This window comes from Dromiciops gliroides, chromosome 2 (genome assembly GCF_019393635.1).
Source record: "Dromiciops gliroides isolate mDroGli1 chromosome 2, mDroGli1.pri, whole genome shotgun sequence".
NCBI classification, from domain to species: Eukaryota; Metazoa; Chordata; class Mammalia; order Microbiotheria; family Microbiotheriidae; genus Dromiciops; species Dromiciops gliroides.
This window is the reverse complement of record NC_057862.1, coordinates 629039964-629054144: the sequence shown is the minus strand read 5'-3', so window position 1 is coordinate 629054144 and position 14181 is coordinate 629039964. Positions and strand designations below refer to the sequence as shown.

Sequence of the window (14181 nt, the reverse complement as noted above, 5' to 3'; positions counted from 1 at the left end):
ATTGGTGTTAAGGACTAGAGAAGTGAAAGTCATTTCTTCATTCACTAAATGATTTATTCATTTAGCAATTACTGTTTAAACACCTACTCTATGCATGACACCATGCTGGAGACCAGAAGATACAAATACAGACACAATTCTTGTCCCCAAGAAGCGTATGTTCCAAGGGGGAAAGAGCATTTTAATAACTAAGCATATATAATATATATATATATGTACTTTGTATATACATATACATATGTGTACATATATATATATATATATATATATATATATATATACATATACAGAATAGATGAAAGGTAAGATCAGAGAAGTAAGACACTTAGCCACTAAGAGTGAATAGAAAAGGCCTTCTGCAGAAGGGGAATTGGGTTGTTGTTTTTTTTTTTAAACGAGGCAATTGGGGTTGACTTGCTCAGGGTCACACACCTAGTAAGTGTTAAGTGTTTGAGGCCAGATTTAAACTCAGGGACTCCTGACTCCAGGGCCAGTGCTCTATCCACTGCACCACCTAGCTGCCCCCAATTGAGTTTTGAAAGAAGTCAGGGAAGCTAAGAGGTAGAGATGAGGAAGAACATTACAAGTATGGAGGAAGGCCAATGCAAGGATGAGAGAAGCATCCTGTTGTGGTTCTATAATTAAGGGACCATCCTTTTGGCCATAAGGACTCATTTTACTGACTACCTTGATGGAACTCTGAAGATATCCTAAAGAGGCATTTTCCATTCATCATTCCTCTTCGTTCTGCTGGATATGTTATAAGGACAATTCTCAGAATTCCTGGGGACCACTGGAAAGATGCCATACATGAGTTCATGTCATCATAGGAAAACTTGTGTCTAGGATGAGCCACCTCCTTTTTCTGTCTTCTTTCCTTAGGTCTAAGGCTTTATGATATCTTGAAAGGCAGCTTTTCTCTCTGTTGCTGTGCATCTCATCATTGGGGTATCAGCAACTGAAGCAGCCAAAGAAGCAAGAGAAACAGTGGTAGTATGCATGAGTCATAGCCAAGGTGGTAGAGTAGCAGGAAAAAGTTAAATCAAGATGATCTTCTCACCTTCCTCCAAAAAAGCCTCCAAATAGTTCTAGAAAATGTACCAGACTGAATATTCATGGGGAAAATCAAAGAAAAAAGTATACAGTGAGTAGATTTCCAGCTTAAGTCGGCACTGGGAAGACAGAGATCTTCAAAAAGTAGGTAATGCATCAGGATAGGAATTTGCTGCATTGAAGAGGTTGTGCATCAGGAAAGTGGAGGTACTAGAGCCAAGGCTCAGCACCCCGGAACAAAACAGGGGAGCCTCAACAGGAAAAGGTGCCAACTGTCAATTTTGTCACCTACTACCCCATTTTAGGTCACAGATCTAGGACAGAATAAGGTGGGGAGGGTGGGACTTAAACCAGAAGTGGCAGTCCAGGGTAAGGAATTACAGCAAGCTCTGGGCTGTGTACTGAGAAAAGGGCAAGTTTCGAAGCAAGTAGCAGATGTGTGGCTCAGATCCCAGGAGCAGAGCAAAATCTGAGCTCTAGGTTCTAGCCCAGTCTGAAGTCTACAAAGGAAAAAACAAGTCAATAATCTTAGACCAAAAAAGAGGCTTCATTTCTATCACTCTAAATCAGCAGAGCTTTCTAGCTGGTTGATGGAGGCTGAGTTCAATAGCAGTCTACTCTTCCTCTGAGCCAGATCAGGAGCTTACAGAGCTCTGACAGGTGAAGCATGAATCAGACTTTACTCTAGGTCAGAGAACTTTGGAAGTATTTAAAACTTACATGTCCTCAGCCTGAGCTGGTCTTGAGACCCTTGAAAAAATACAAAATTCAATATCCTCCCCCCCGCACCCAAGAAAAAAAAGGTGCAGTGGGATGAACCCAAATTTTTCTTCCAAAAGTCTGTAGATAAAGGTCAAAGTTAGAAAGTAGGATAGAAGAATGAGCAAACAGACAAAAAACAAGAATCTTCCCATGAGGATTATAATGACTGGGATGCTTAAGAAAAAAATCTAGAAGAAAAAAAACTTACTCTAAAATAGCTATAAGCAAAACCTCAAAGAAAAAATTGGGCTTGGTCATGAATTCAACTAGAATATCCTAAAGAGATAAATGAAGAATTACCAAAAGTGTTTTGATTTCTTGTTGTCAATGAAATGAAAATACTAGAGGGAAAATGGAAAAGAAATAAGAGCTATGGAAGAAAGACTGATAGGGAATTAATAGCTTAGTTCAAGAAGTAAAGACATCTTGCCCAAGCAACAAACTCACTGAAAATTAGCAGCTGATGAGTACATTAGAAAATAACAGATACTAAAACAACAAGGAAAAATAACAAAAATAGAAAAAATGTAAGGTATCATAACAAAAACAACTAAACTTGAAAACAATTTGAGGAGACAAAATTTAAAATTCTCTTGACTACCTAAACAGGATGACCAAAAAGAGAGTCTAGATATCTTATTTCATAAAATTCCATCTCTTAGAATCAGAGGGTAAAGCAAAAAAGGAAAGAATCCTGAATGATATCCTATAATGAAAACTCCAAAAAATGTTATAGCCAAAGTCTAGAACTTCCATGTCAAAGTAAAAAATACTGCTATGAGACAGACAGAAATATTACAAGGACAGAAGATCCATAGTCAGGATCACACATACTTTAATAGCCACCATTATAAAGAATGAGGACTTAAAATAAAATATTACAGAAGGCAAAGGATATGGGCTTCTAGCTAAGAATAACTTACCCTTAAAAAAATCTAATAATCCTACAGGGGGAAAAGATACTTTTAATGAAATAGAGGACTTCCAATTATTCCTAGTGAAAAGAACAGAGCTGTGTAGCAACTTTAAAGTTTAAACCTCTGAATTAAGAGAAACATAACAATGAAAAATGATAAATGATGGGAGGGGAAGGTTAAACTGCTTATATTTTAACATGGGCAGATAATAAATGTGTCTGTTCTAAACCCTATCATCATCAAATATCATAGAAAAAAAAATCTTATTATATAAGGCCTAGAAATGGCTCTGTTATGTTTCAATGAAATTAAAAGAAGAATGGAAAGACAAGGAAAGGGGAATACAATGGAGGGAGGAAAGGGAAATGAAGGTTAGGGGTAATTATTTCACATAATGAGGGTATGCAAGTAAACCTCTGTGTACACAAGGAAAAGGGAAGAGGAGCTTATACTTGAAGCTCTCTCATCTGAGATGGACATTGCATATAAAAAGTTAGGTACAGAAATACATTTCACTCAACAGTGCAATAGAAGGGAAAAAAGAGAAGAGAGAATGCAAGGGAAGGTAGAGTAAGGGAAGAATAATTCTAATTAAAACTAAGGCTGAATAAAAATATTCATATTTTTTGGGGGGTGGCCAAAGTAGAAATTTGAGGGGATATGTATCAATTAGGGAATGGCTAAATGAACTACAGTATATAAATGTGATGAAATGTCCTTGTAAGTTAAGGAATAATATGAAGGGGATGGTTTTAGAGGAACCTAAAGTTATGTAAAGTAATGTAGGGTACAATGAACAGAATGAGGAGAATAATTTCTTCAATGACAATAATATGGGAAATACAAACAATTTTGAAAGAATTAGGGACAAGGTAGCAGAGTAGAGGCAGTAACCCATCCAAATTCTCCCAAAATACCTTTCCTAACAACTTTAAAATAACTCCTAATATCAAATTTTGGAATGACAATAGCATCAAAAGCTAAATATGAGACTTTTTTGACTTTTCCAATTTAAGATAATGTAGTTTTGGAAGAGGTCTGTGACATCACTGTGGAGGCTAGGCCTAAGCACATTCAGCAGCACCAGAAGCTGAGGGCCTTGGAGGTGGATGATAACAGCAGCTTCTGGAAGTCTCAGCACAGAGGCTGTATGGGTGTTGGACAACTGGTCAGAAAGAGATTACAGGAACCTCTTTTGGCATTGAATGTAGCTGATGCTTATTAGCCATTTATTATTTTATAATTATAATATATTATATTATTATAATTATATATTATATTATTATGTTGCCCATATGTCTGGGTGTCAGTTCCACAGTGGAGAGGAATGCTTGTGATTGGTCACAAGGGAGCAGGGGCCCAAGTCATAGTTCCAAGTCAGTGATGAGCACTAGCACTTGTTCCTGTGAGAGAACAGGGAACCTGGTCACAGTTCCAGAGCCAAGAGGAGGACTAAGTGTTTGAAGCTGTAGGGGAATAATGTTAAGGGGGAAGCAGGGTAGAGCTAAGACTTCAGAAAAAAGGCAAGCACTTACCTGAGCTCCCCCAAATTCTCCCCTAAATAACTTTAAATAATTCCTCAAAACCAATTCTGGAGTTGCTGAACCCACAAAAGGAAGGGGTGAGACAATTTTACAGCCCTAGACAACTTAGAAGATTGGCAGGAAAAGTGACACAGAGAAGTGAGAGCAGAACATGGTCCAGTGCAGGTCAACACAGTATTCACTCCAGCAAACCATCAGCAGGCCTTGGAGGCAGCAGAGGTTTCCAAAGCTCTCAATCTAAAGATGATAAGATGGTTGGACAAATGGCCAGAAGAAGATTACAAGGGTTCCTTAGTTGGCACTGGGTGCAGAATTCTGAAGCATTGCCCAAACTCAGATCTGAGTCATAGTCCTGTATCCCAGTTCCAGGGCAAGAAGGAGCACTATCACACCCGTGTTTGCGGCAGCAGAGAAGCAGGGACCCTGGTTGCAGTTTCAAGAAGGAAAAGAGTATTTGTGGCTGCTCACAGACAAAATCCAAGCACATGACAGGAGAACAGTAAATAAACATCTCTCCTTAGATCAAACCAACTTGGAACTGAAAATTTGCCAATCCCCAGAACTAGTTCAGAAAACAAGTGCACCAAAAAAACTCCAAAAAACAAAAAACAAAACAAAACAAAACAAAAAAACATGAAGGTTGAGACAATGCCTTCTCCACCCCAGTCGCAGAGCCCAACTTTTAACATAAACTTATATCAAGAAATAGTCTGGGAAAATGATCAAACAACAACAACAAAAGAATCTGACTTTCGAAAGTGACTATGATGACAAGGAAGATCAAAAAAAAAATGCTATATCTAAAGTCTCCCCAAAAAAGTATGATTTAGTCTCAGGGATAGACAAAGAATTCCTGAAAGATCCTGAAAGAGATTTCAAAAATCAAATAAGAAAGGTAAAGGAAAATTTGGAAAATTGGGGAAAGAAATGAGAGAGAATTGGGGAGAAAAAAGTCAACAGCTTGGTAAGGGAGGCACAAAAACATACTGAAGAAAAAAAAAACACCTTAAAAAACAGAAGAGACCAAATGGTTTTAAAAATGACAAAAATCTGCTTAAGAGAACTCCTTAGGACAGCTAGGTGGTGCAGTGGATAAAACATCAGCCCTGAATTCAGGAAGACCTGAGTTCAAATCTGTCTTCAGACACTTCACACTTACTAGCTGTGTGACCCTGGGCAAGTCACTTAACCCTCATTGCCCCTAAAAAAAAAAAAAAGAGAGAACTCCTTAAAAAGTAGAATTGGCCAAATGGAAAAGGAGGTACAAAAGCTCATTGAAGAACATTATTTCTTTGGCAACTAGGTGATGCAGTGTATAAAGGACCAGCCTTGGAATCAGAGGAACCTGAGTTCAAATCTGGCCTCAGACATTTGACAACTTACTAGCTGTGTGACCCTGGGCAAGTCACTAAAGCCTCATTGCCCTGCAATAAATAGATAGATAGATAGATAGATAGATAGATAGATAGATAGATAGATAGATAGATAGATAGATAGATAGATGAATGAATGACTGAATAAATAAATAAATAAACAAATAAACAAATAAATAAATAAAAGATTATTTTTTAAAAATTATACTTAGGAAAGTAGAAGCTAATGACTCCATAAAGCATCAAGAATCAATCAAACATAATGAAAAGAATGAAAAAATAGAAGAAAATGTGGAATTTCTCATTGGAAAACCAAATGACCTGGAAAATAAATTCAAAAGAGATCATTTAAGAATTATTGTACTACCTGAAAGACATGATCAAAAAAAAGAGCCTAGACATCATCTTTTAAGGAATTACCAATGAAAACTGTCCTGATATTCTAGAACCAGAGGGAAAAATAGAAAATGAAAGATTAAACTATTCATCTATTGAAAGAAATCCCCAAATGAAAACTTCCAGCAATATTACATCTAAATTTCAGAGCTCCCAGGTCAAGGAGAAAATATTGCAAGCATCCAGAAAGAAAGAAATCAAATACTGTGGAGCTATAGTTGAGATAATACAAGATTTAGCAACTGCTACATTAAAAATTAGAAGGCTTAGAATATAACATTCTGGAGGGCAAAAAAGCTATGATTGCAACCAAGAATCACCTACCCAGAAAAACTGCGTATAACCTTTAGAAGAAAAAATTGATATTCAATGAAATAGTGACTTTCAAACATTCCTGATGAAAAGACCAGAGCTGAATAGAAAATTTTAGTTTCAAATACAAGACTCAAGAAAATTTAAATAGATAAACAGGAAAGAGAAATCATAAGGAATCTAATGAAGTTAAAATATTTACATTCCTACATGGGAAGAAAAAAACTTATAACTCTTAAGAGCTTTCTCATTATTAGGTCAGTTAGGAGTCTACCTAGACAGATGGCATGGGTGTGAGTTGAATATGATGGAATGATATGTAAAAAATGAAATTAAGGGGTGAGAAAGAGGAATGCACTGGAAGAAGGGGAAAGGGACAAGGAGAATTGCATAAATGGTATGACACTTGACAATTTTCAGTTTGGCCATCCAACCATGCATTGATGAAGAGACTAAATACTTGCCAGTATCCTGTTACACCTATGTTCTCTACTATTGAGGTTCAGGATGCTTCAGTAATTTAGGATGGTCAATTTAAAGTTTGATCAGACATCAGAGACAATTTGGTACACCCTCTCACTTTACAGATGAAGAAAGTAAAGTTCATATCATTGACCAAGTTCACAAAAGTCATAAGTAGCAAAGGTAGCTTTTGATTCTCCGTCTTCTGACTCCAAATTCAGCACAATATACCTTAGCACATTGCCTCTTCAAAGTTGCCTGATATCTCATGACTAGTAACTAGTGGAGCTAAGACTAGAACCTAGCATTACCTTTTTAGTTCCTCCATCAAGTGCTCTCTTTCGACAATACTGCCTACCCCGCAACTTGGACTCTCAATTGGACTCTCAATATATAGTTATGAAAGACCTTCTCCTAGGTACTAGGGAAGAATTATCAAACACATGGCCCACAGGCCACAATCAGCCCATAATATTCCACAGTGCAGTTTGAACCAGATTAAAACCTAATTAGGAATTCTTTAACAAAATAAACAAAAAAAATTTTAAAAACACAGATCATATTACATTTTAAAACTAAGTCAATATGCTATTCACAGAGATGCTTATGTACAGTTTAGTAATCCCCATTTCTATTTGAATTTGACACCATTTGCATAGAAGATACTGACACTTAACTAATGTGTGTATATCCTCTCCACCAACTGCTCCACATTTACTGAATTTTTATGAAGAAAAAAAAAATCAACACTCTTTAGCCAGCCTTCTGGTGAAGAGTTTATCAAGATTATCTAGTCTAATTTTCAGTTGACAGATGCTAAGTAATTGCACCTATAAAGATATGCTGTGGTATATGTTGGAAAAATTTAGTACATAGTAAGGGGAATCATTTACAAATTTGAATTGTAGATTTTAAATTCTGAAAATTTAAGTCTATTTTAAATCATGACCTCTATTAAGGTCATGACATGGAGGTGACATTAGATTTTGGCTATGCTTGTAAACCACAAGTCCTCAGTAGGCCTACTAAAATCAAAAAGCTTCAAGTATGAACCTTACAAAGAAATTAATATCTCTCAGGAAGTTAGAAATAAGCCTAACTAAATAAAGAGAGGCCAATCACTAACATGATTAAAGGACTGTCCCCTAGAACATATACATATATGCATATGTACATATACATACATACATATGTATGTGTATGTTTGTTGTTCAATTGTTTTTGCTAAATGGTACCATGATCTTTTATAAAAACTCAATTTTACAGTGAGGAAGAAGTTAGAAGATTCTATCTAATAGTGCTTTTCATTTGTTGTTGTTATTTAACTGTTTCAGGCATGCCTGACTCTTCATGACCCCATTTGGATTTTTCTTGACAGAGATACAGTAGTGGTTTGGCATTTCCTTCTACAGATCATTTTACAGGTGAGGAACTGATGCAAGTAGGCTTACCCAGGGTCACACAGCTAGTAAGTGTCTAACACTGGATTTAAACTATTGAAGAGGAGACTTCCTGACTCGAGGCCCAGAACTTTATCCATTGTGCCACCTAACTGGCTAGAATACACATAGATAGATAGATGATAGACAGATAGATAGATGTTGTATATACATATGAATATAGGCATTTGCATATATCAATTTGTATGTATGTCCACATATATACATGTATAGCTATAATTTGTATACATATGAACATGCATGAATATATTCAATTATATACTTATGCACATACATACAAATATATGTATTTAGTCACGACATAGCAATGGAGATGTTGTCATTTATACTGGTGAATGGAATGCCTACTGATGAAACTGCAGATCTTTTCAAAGGAGTATTATTTGCAGAAATTTTGCCATGAGTGATAGAACAATTATTAGGTAGAAGGTAAGAACAAAGTTGTGTTTGCACATTTATCTATTTGTTTAAGAATAAACAAATATGATCATTTTTGTAGTCAGAAAAGAAGGGGCCTATTGAGGAAAGATTGAAGATGCAAAAGACAAAGAAAGATGTATGAAACAAGAAACAGGATTAGGAGAGGGGATGTGATCAAGGTCAAAGATGGAGAGAGAGGAGCATGATGTAGGAGAAAGGTTGCTGAATTTGAAATTAGGAAATGAATTCAAATCCTGTTTTGCCACTTGTATGGATCACAGTGCAATCACTGCCCCCCCCCCATTCTCTGTTCTCTATCTCTCTCTTCTGTGTGTGTGTGTATCTCTCAAATTCCTCATCAATAATATGGATATAATTAGATGTATGCTAATGACCTTACATATCCGTGAGTAAAACATTTTTTTTACAACTTGGCATATAATATTCTAAATCGTGAGATACAGTATGATACAAAGAAAAGGGCACTGGGCTTGAGTCAAAATGCTGGCTTCTGATACTCCCTAATTATGTAACCTTGGAAAAGTCAGTACCTCTTAGAACATCTTTTTCTGCATTTATAAAATGAGGGTATCTACCACGTATTTGCTTTATAAAGGTAACACCAGAAATTGCTTGATAATCCCTCCTTTGCTCCCTTACATCTCAGAGACTGAGGTGGTACCCATTTTGCCAAATCCAACCTCTCTATCTTTTGCCTTCATCACATTCCCTCCTCTACTCCTGTTCTTTTTTCCATCAATCTTTCTTTTTTTGCATTTTCATCCTCAAAACAAATCATCCTTATCCAAAGGGCCAAAAAGAATATGAATCTGCCTTGAGAATTTATTTGATAATGTATATCCTAGAGAGAAATAAAATATCTCCTTTGGAAATACCAATAATGCTAATCAGAGAGTAGAGAGAGTTTAATGTGGAGGTGAATCAGTGTAGTCCAATTTGGGATCATAACATTATGTAATGAATGAGAGTCAATCAGTCAATAAATATTTCTTCAGTGCCTACTATGTGCCAAGCACTGTGCTAAGTCCTAGAGATACAAAATGAGGCAAAAGTCCTTGCCAAAAGGAGTTCTAAATCTGATTATGAGATAATAAGCAAATAAATATGTACCAACATGCTATATGCAGAAAAATATAAAACAATTAAAAGACAGAAAGCACTAGAATTCAAAGGGGTTAGGAAAGTCTTCCTGTAGAATAAAATATTTTAGTTGGGACTTGTAAGAGAGTTTGATGACGAATAATAGTGCCCCATAGGGATAGTAAGCTAAAATAAAACTGTACTATGTGCTGCTACACACAAGGGGAGGAAGAAGACAGATGCCATGGGAAACAGTCTCTCTGCAGTGTGATAAAATAATGGGATTTGGCAGACACCCAGGGGCCCCCACCTGTAGATTGATTTGGAATTGACTGAATTGGGTGAGACTGAAAGACTGACTGAGAACCTACTTAAGGTTGATTAAATCAATACCATACCTGGCCAGCACTGAGTGGGGTGCTGTTCTCAGAGGCTGTGGACTACAACATCAACACGAGACCACCCTCATCCAATCAGCTTGAAGGACAGCCCCTTCTAGGGAGGGAGACAGGAAGTAGAAAAGGAGGTTGACTCCCTAGCTCTGGTCCTTTTTTGTCCGGGACTTTGGTGGCAGACAGAGAAAAGTAGATAGACTTTTCTGGCGTTATGAAACTCCATGTGTTGTCTTTACGTTTCAATAAATACTTAAAAGCCTAAACTCTTGCTGAATTTCTCAGTAAATCTTACTAGTTTCCCCCCCAAACTGGGGGGGGGGTGCAGCAGGTAAGGACACACATTAGATTTTAAACATCACAGCAACTACCATTGCCCTAAGTGTGAGAGTAGCACAGATTTGGTAAGCTCCAGACATGTAACCATAGAACTTTATTCACACTGATCAGGGTCCTTCAGGACTCAAACTTACATGGAATTTTAGACAAAGAGCCAGCATGAAACCAAGAAGTGACTGCTCTAGGCATCTAGGTGGTACACTGGAAAAAGCACCATCCCTGGATTTAGGAGGACTTGAGTTCAAATCCAGCCTCAGACACTTGACATTTACTAGCTCTGTGACCCTGGGCAAGTTATATTGCCCCACCAAAAAGAAGAAGGAGGAGGAGGAAGAGGAGGAAGAGGAGGAGAGAATGTTCCTTCATTGGAAGGGAAAGATAATAGTATAAGTAGAACCAGTGAAATGAGGATATTTTCTAAACTTCCTAATAAGGAGTAAGGAATGGGGGACAAGGATGCAGAAAACTTAATTCTAAATATGTCATACAATAAAGGACCATAGGAGGTCTAATGTCTTATTTTTCTGGTTCATATATACATGCTAGAAGGATGTAATAATAGCAGTCAAACTGTTTTTCACCAATTTATATATTAACTAGATACATTTTTTCATCTGTTAAATAGAGAGTATACCTGACTTCATTACCTGCTTCCTAGGATGGTTGTGATTAAAGTATATGATAAAGGATAATTAGCTATAGAAACATGAGTTGTTGTGATATGTATAGAGTGTTTTGCCATAAGTTATCTAATTATCATCAAAAGATACATCCAGCATGTGTATTATACATGGGAAAGGATGTGATCAAGGACAAAGGTAGAGGGGGCAGCCTTGTCAAAACAGAAATCACTTCTATATCTGAGACAAGATGGAAGGAAAGACTGAGAAAACACAGAGGATCATGAAGGTATAGAGGAAGAGAAGAAGAGAAACTTACAGATGCATTAATTCAATATATTTATTAAAATCCAAAAATAATTTAAGTATCAAGTGATTTAAAAGTAGGGGGGGGCGCAGCTAGATGGTGCAATGGATAGAGCACTGGCTCTGGAGTCAGGAGTACCTGAGTTCAAATCTGGCCTCAGACACTTAACACTTACTAGCTGTGTGACCCTGGGCAAGTCACTTAACCCCAATTGCCTCACTAAAAAAAAAAAAAAAAAAAAAAGTAGAGGGAATCTTATTGACTATCTCTAAGACAGAGCAGCATAACACTAGTGTGCATTAGAATGGAATATAGAAATGTTAGTTGGTAGTCAATATTTTCTCCTCCATCCTCCTCTATACCAACAGAGCTGAATCCTCCCTGGGGGAATGGTATAGGGTGTAACCTTGGTCATTTTTTTCTCACCCTCTTTTGTTACAGATATTTTATCAGCTACATGGTTTTAAAATCTCTCTCTCTCTCACTTGTTCTCTCCCTCTTTCTGCCTGGGGACAATATAAAAGCTCCTTTATCCATGTGGTCCCCTTTTCTGCTGTTTTATGGAGTTTATATAAGATGAAAAGTTAGTTGTACAATGACAATAGCTCAGAGCCCCCAATTAGGAAGTATCCTAACACTGAGACAAAGATTAAGCTTTCTGCCCTAATTTAAATTCATTTTCCTCTAGCAATTTTTTTTCTCCTTATGTTTATGGAAGAAAATAGGATGCAAAAAATATTTAGATTAAAAAAACAAGCAGAGTATATTGCAATATATAATCCTGGCCAGACACAGGAAGGGGAAGTTGTGTTGAGCTGTTTTCTTTTGTTTTGTTCCAAGTTCCCTCATTCCACAAAAGGGTGGGTTACTGCTTTGGTTTTGTGTTTGTTTTTAACTCGTTTCAAAAGGATTTTATATGTGATTCCACTAAAGGCAAAATATCAGAAACCTATCCATTGAAATATTTTTGATGAAAAAAAATACTATCTTCATCCCTTCCTTGCCCTCTAGTATGCATTATAAACATTTAAGAGCAGGTTTCCACATCCAGATAAATAACTCAAGGCACTCATAATTATGTCCCTCTGCCATTCTATATACCTCTGGCAGGAATTGTGTGACTTCTCTGTAGTCCCAAGCACATACTGCTACGTAATTAGAAAGCTTTTTTTGCCCAATATAACAAAAGATTTTAAGGTTGTATTCTGCTTCCCTTTCATTTGCTAGAAGGATAAGCATCTCCAAGTTTTTCCTAACTGTGGTTAGAACACGCCATTGAGAAAAGACACTGTCTGAAACACCTATATTATTACAAGTTGTTGGTCATAAACTTAAAAATTCTTAGGAGCCAGGTGAAGCTCAAAACTAGACATGTTAAGTTGTCTCTTCCATCAAGTGGATAATTAGAAGAGGAAAAAAAAAGATAATTTATTTATTAGGCCAGTTAAAGAAGTCCTGCTCCTACAATGTACCTAAGTAGCTGCTTTTTCCTATGGCAACAACACTGGTTGGCTGACAGCCAAGATTGCATGAGATCTCACAAGGATTTAAGTCCCAAATAGTGCACATCATAGAGAAAGCCAGCAGAGCACCAAGGGAGTTCAATGAACCAAGTGGCATGCTAGTAATGACACAAAAAGAGAAATAAGGGGTGATATTTAATGACATTTTCATTTAAAAAGCCATTAGTAGAGCAGCCCCAAGATGCCTGACTTTCCTCACGCCAAGATGTTTGCATCAACTTCTGTAGAAAGAAATGATTGATCCTTTGTAGACCCTTGTAGTAGGGGATCTTCAAGGAAGCCCCAGCCACACCCCAGCATGGTCTTACTGGAGTAACGTATAGCTGAGGGGTGGATTGTAGATATTTCTTGCCTGAAGAAAGCTCTTTGGTGAAGATGCTTTAGGAAACAGATTTTTAGACTCTTCAGAGACAGTTGAAATATCCATCACACTACTTCCAGCTTTCTAATCAATAGGAGTAGTAACCTTCTTTTAGTCTGTCAACTGAAGGCAATCAACCACCCCGAGGATCTCATCAAAGTTCCTGCCAGTAGTTTCTGGTTCAAAGATCCAAAGCTTCAACTTCTTTATAGGGTCAAAAATAAGTGCCACATGAGCTCTCACAGGCATGCCCTCCCTATCTCACTCATCTGGGTCTGAGATGTCCAACTTGATGGTAGGGTGACATTTGCAATCATCAGTGATAGAAAAAGGCAGCTTCTCTTTGGACTCCTGTCTCTTGTAGCCACTGATATCTTTACCCTAGGCAAGATGGTCTTGGGCAGAGTCAGTAGAAAAGGAGTTAATTTTAGCATCCCATTTGGCAAATGCTGGGGCCAGCTTGGCATCATGGCCCAGCTCTGTTGTGCACACTGGAGGAAATTCCCAAGGATGGAGGAAGAGAATGCCCATAGATCTCCAAGAAAGTTGTGGAAATGGATGCAGCCAACAGTGCTGTCTTCCTCAAAGTTGGGACTTCATCTCTAAGCAGCAGACCTCTAGGCATGGCTGCAGTATTGGAGGTCAGGAGCAGGCAGAGGCCCAGGAGGACAACCACAGCCAATATATGGGTTCCTGGGAAAGGTAGGTTACTGTTAACAGCTTCAGCTCTCTTTTTACTTTGTCCTTTCAATTTCTCCTTTCACCAGGCAAACCTGTGGCACTGTGGTTTTCCTTTTTCAACAATGTTCATTAAATAGTGACTTGGTCTGAGACTGTTA

At 37.4% G+C, this 14181-nt stretch overlaps 1 pseudogene; it reads right to left on the bottom strand.

Annotated features, from left to right (window-relative positions):
- Positions 1–4096: 4096 nt before the first annotated feature.
- LOC122739428 lies at positions 4097–13967 on the bottom strand (annotated as a pseudogene).
- Between the last annotated feature and the right edge of the window lie 214 nt (positions 13968–14181).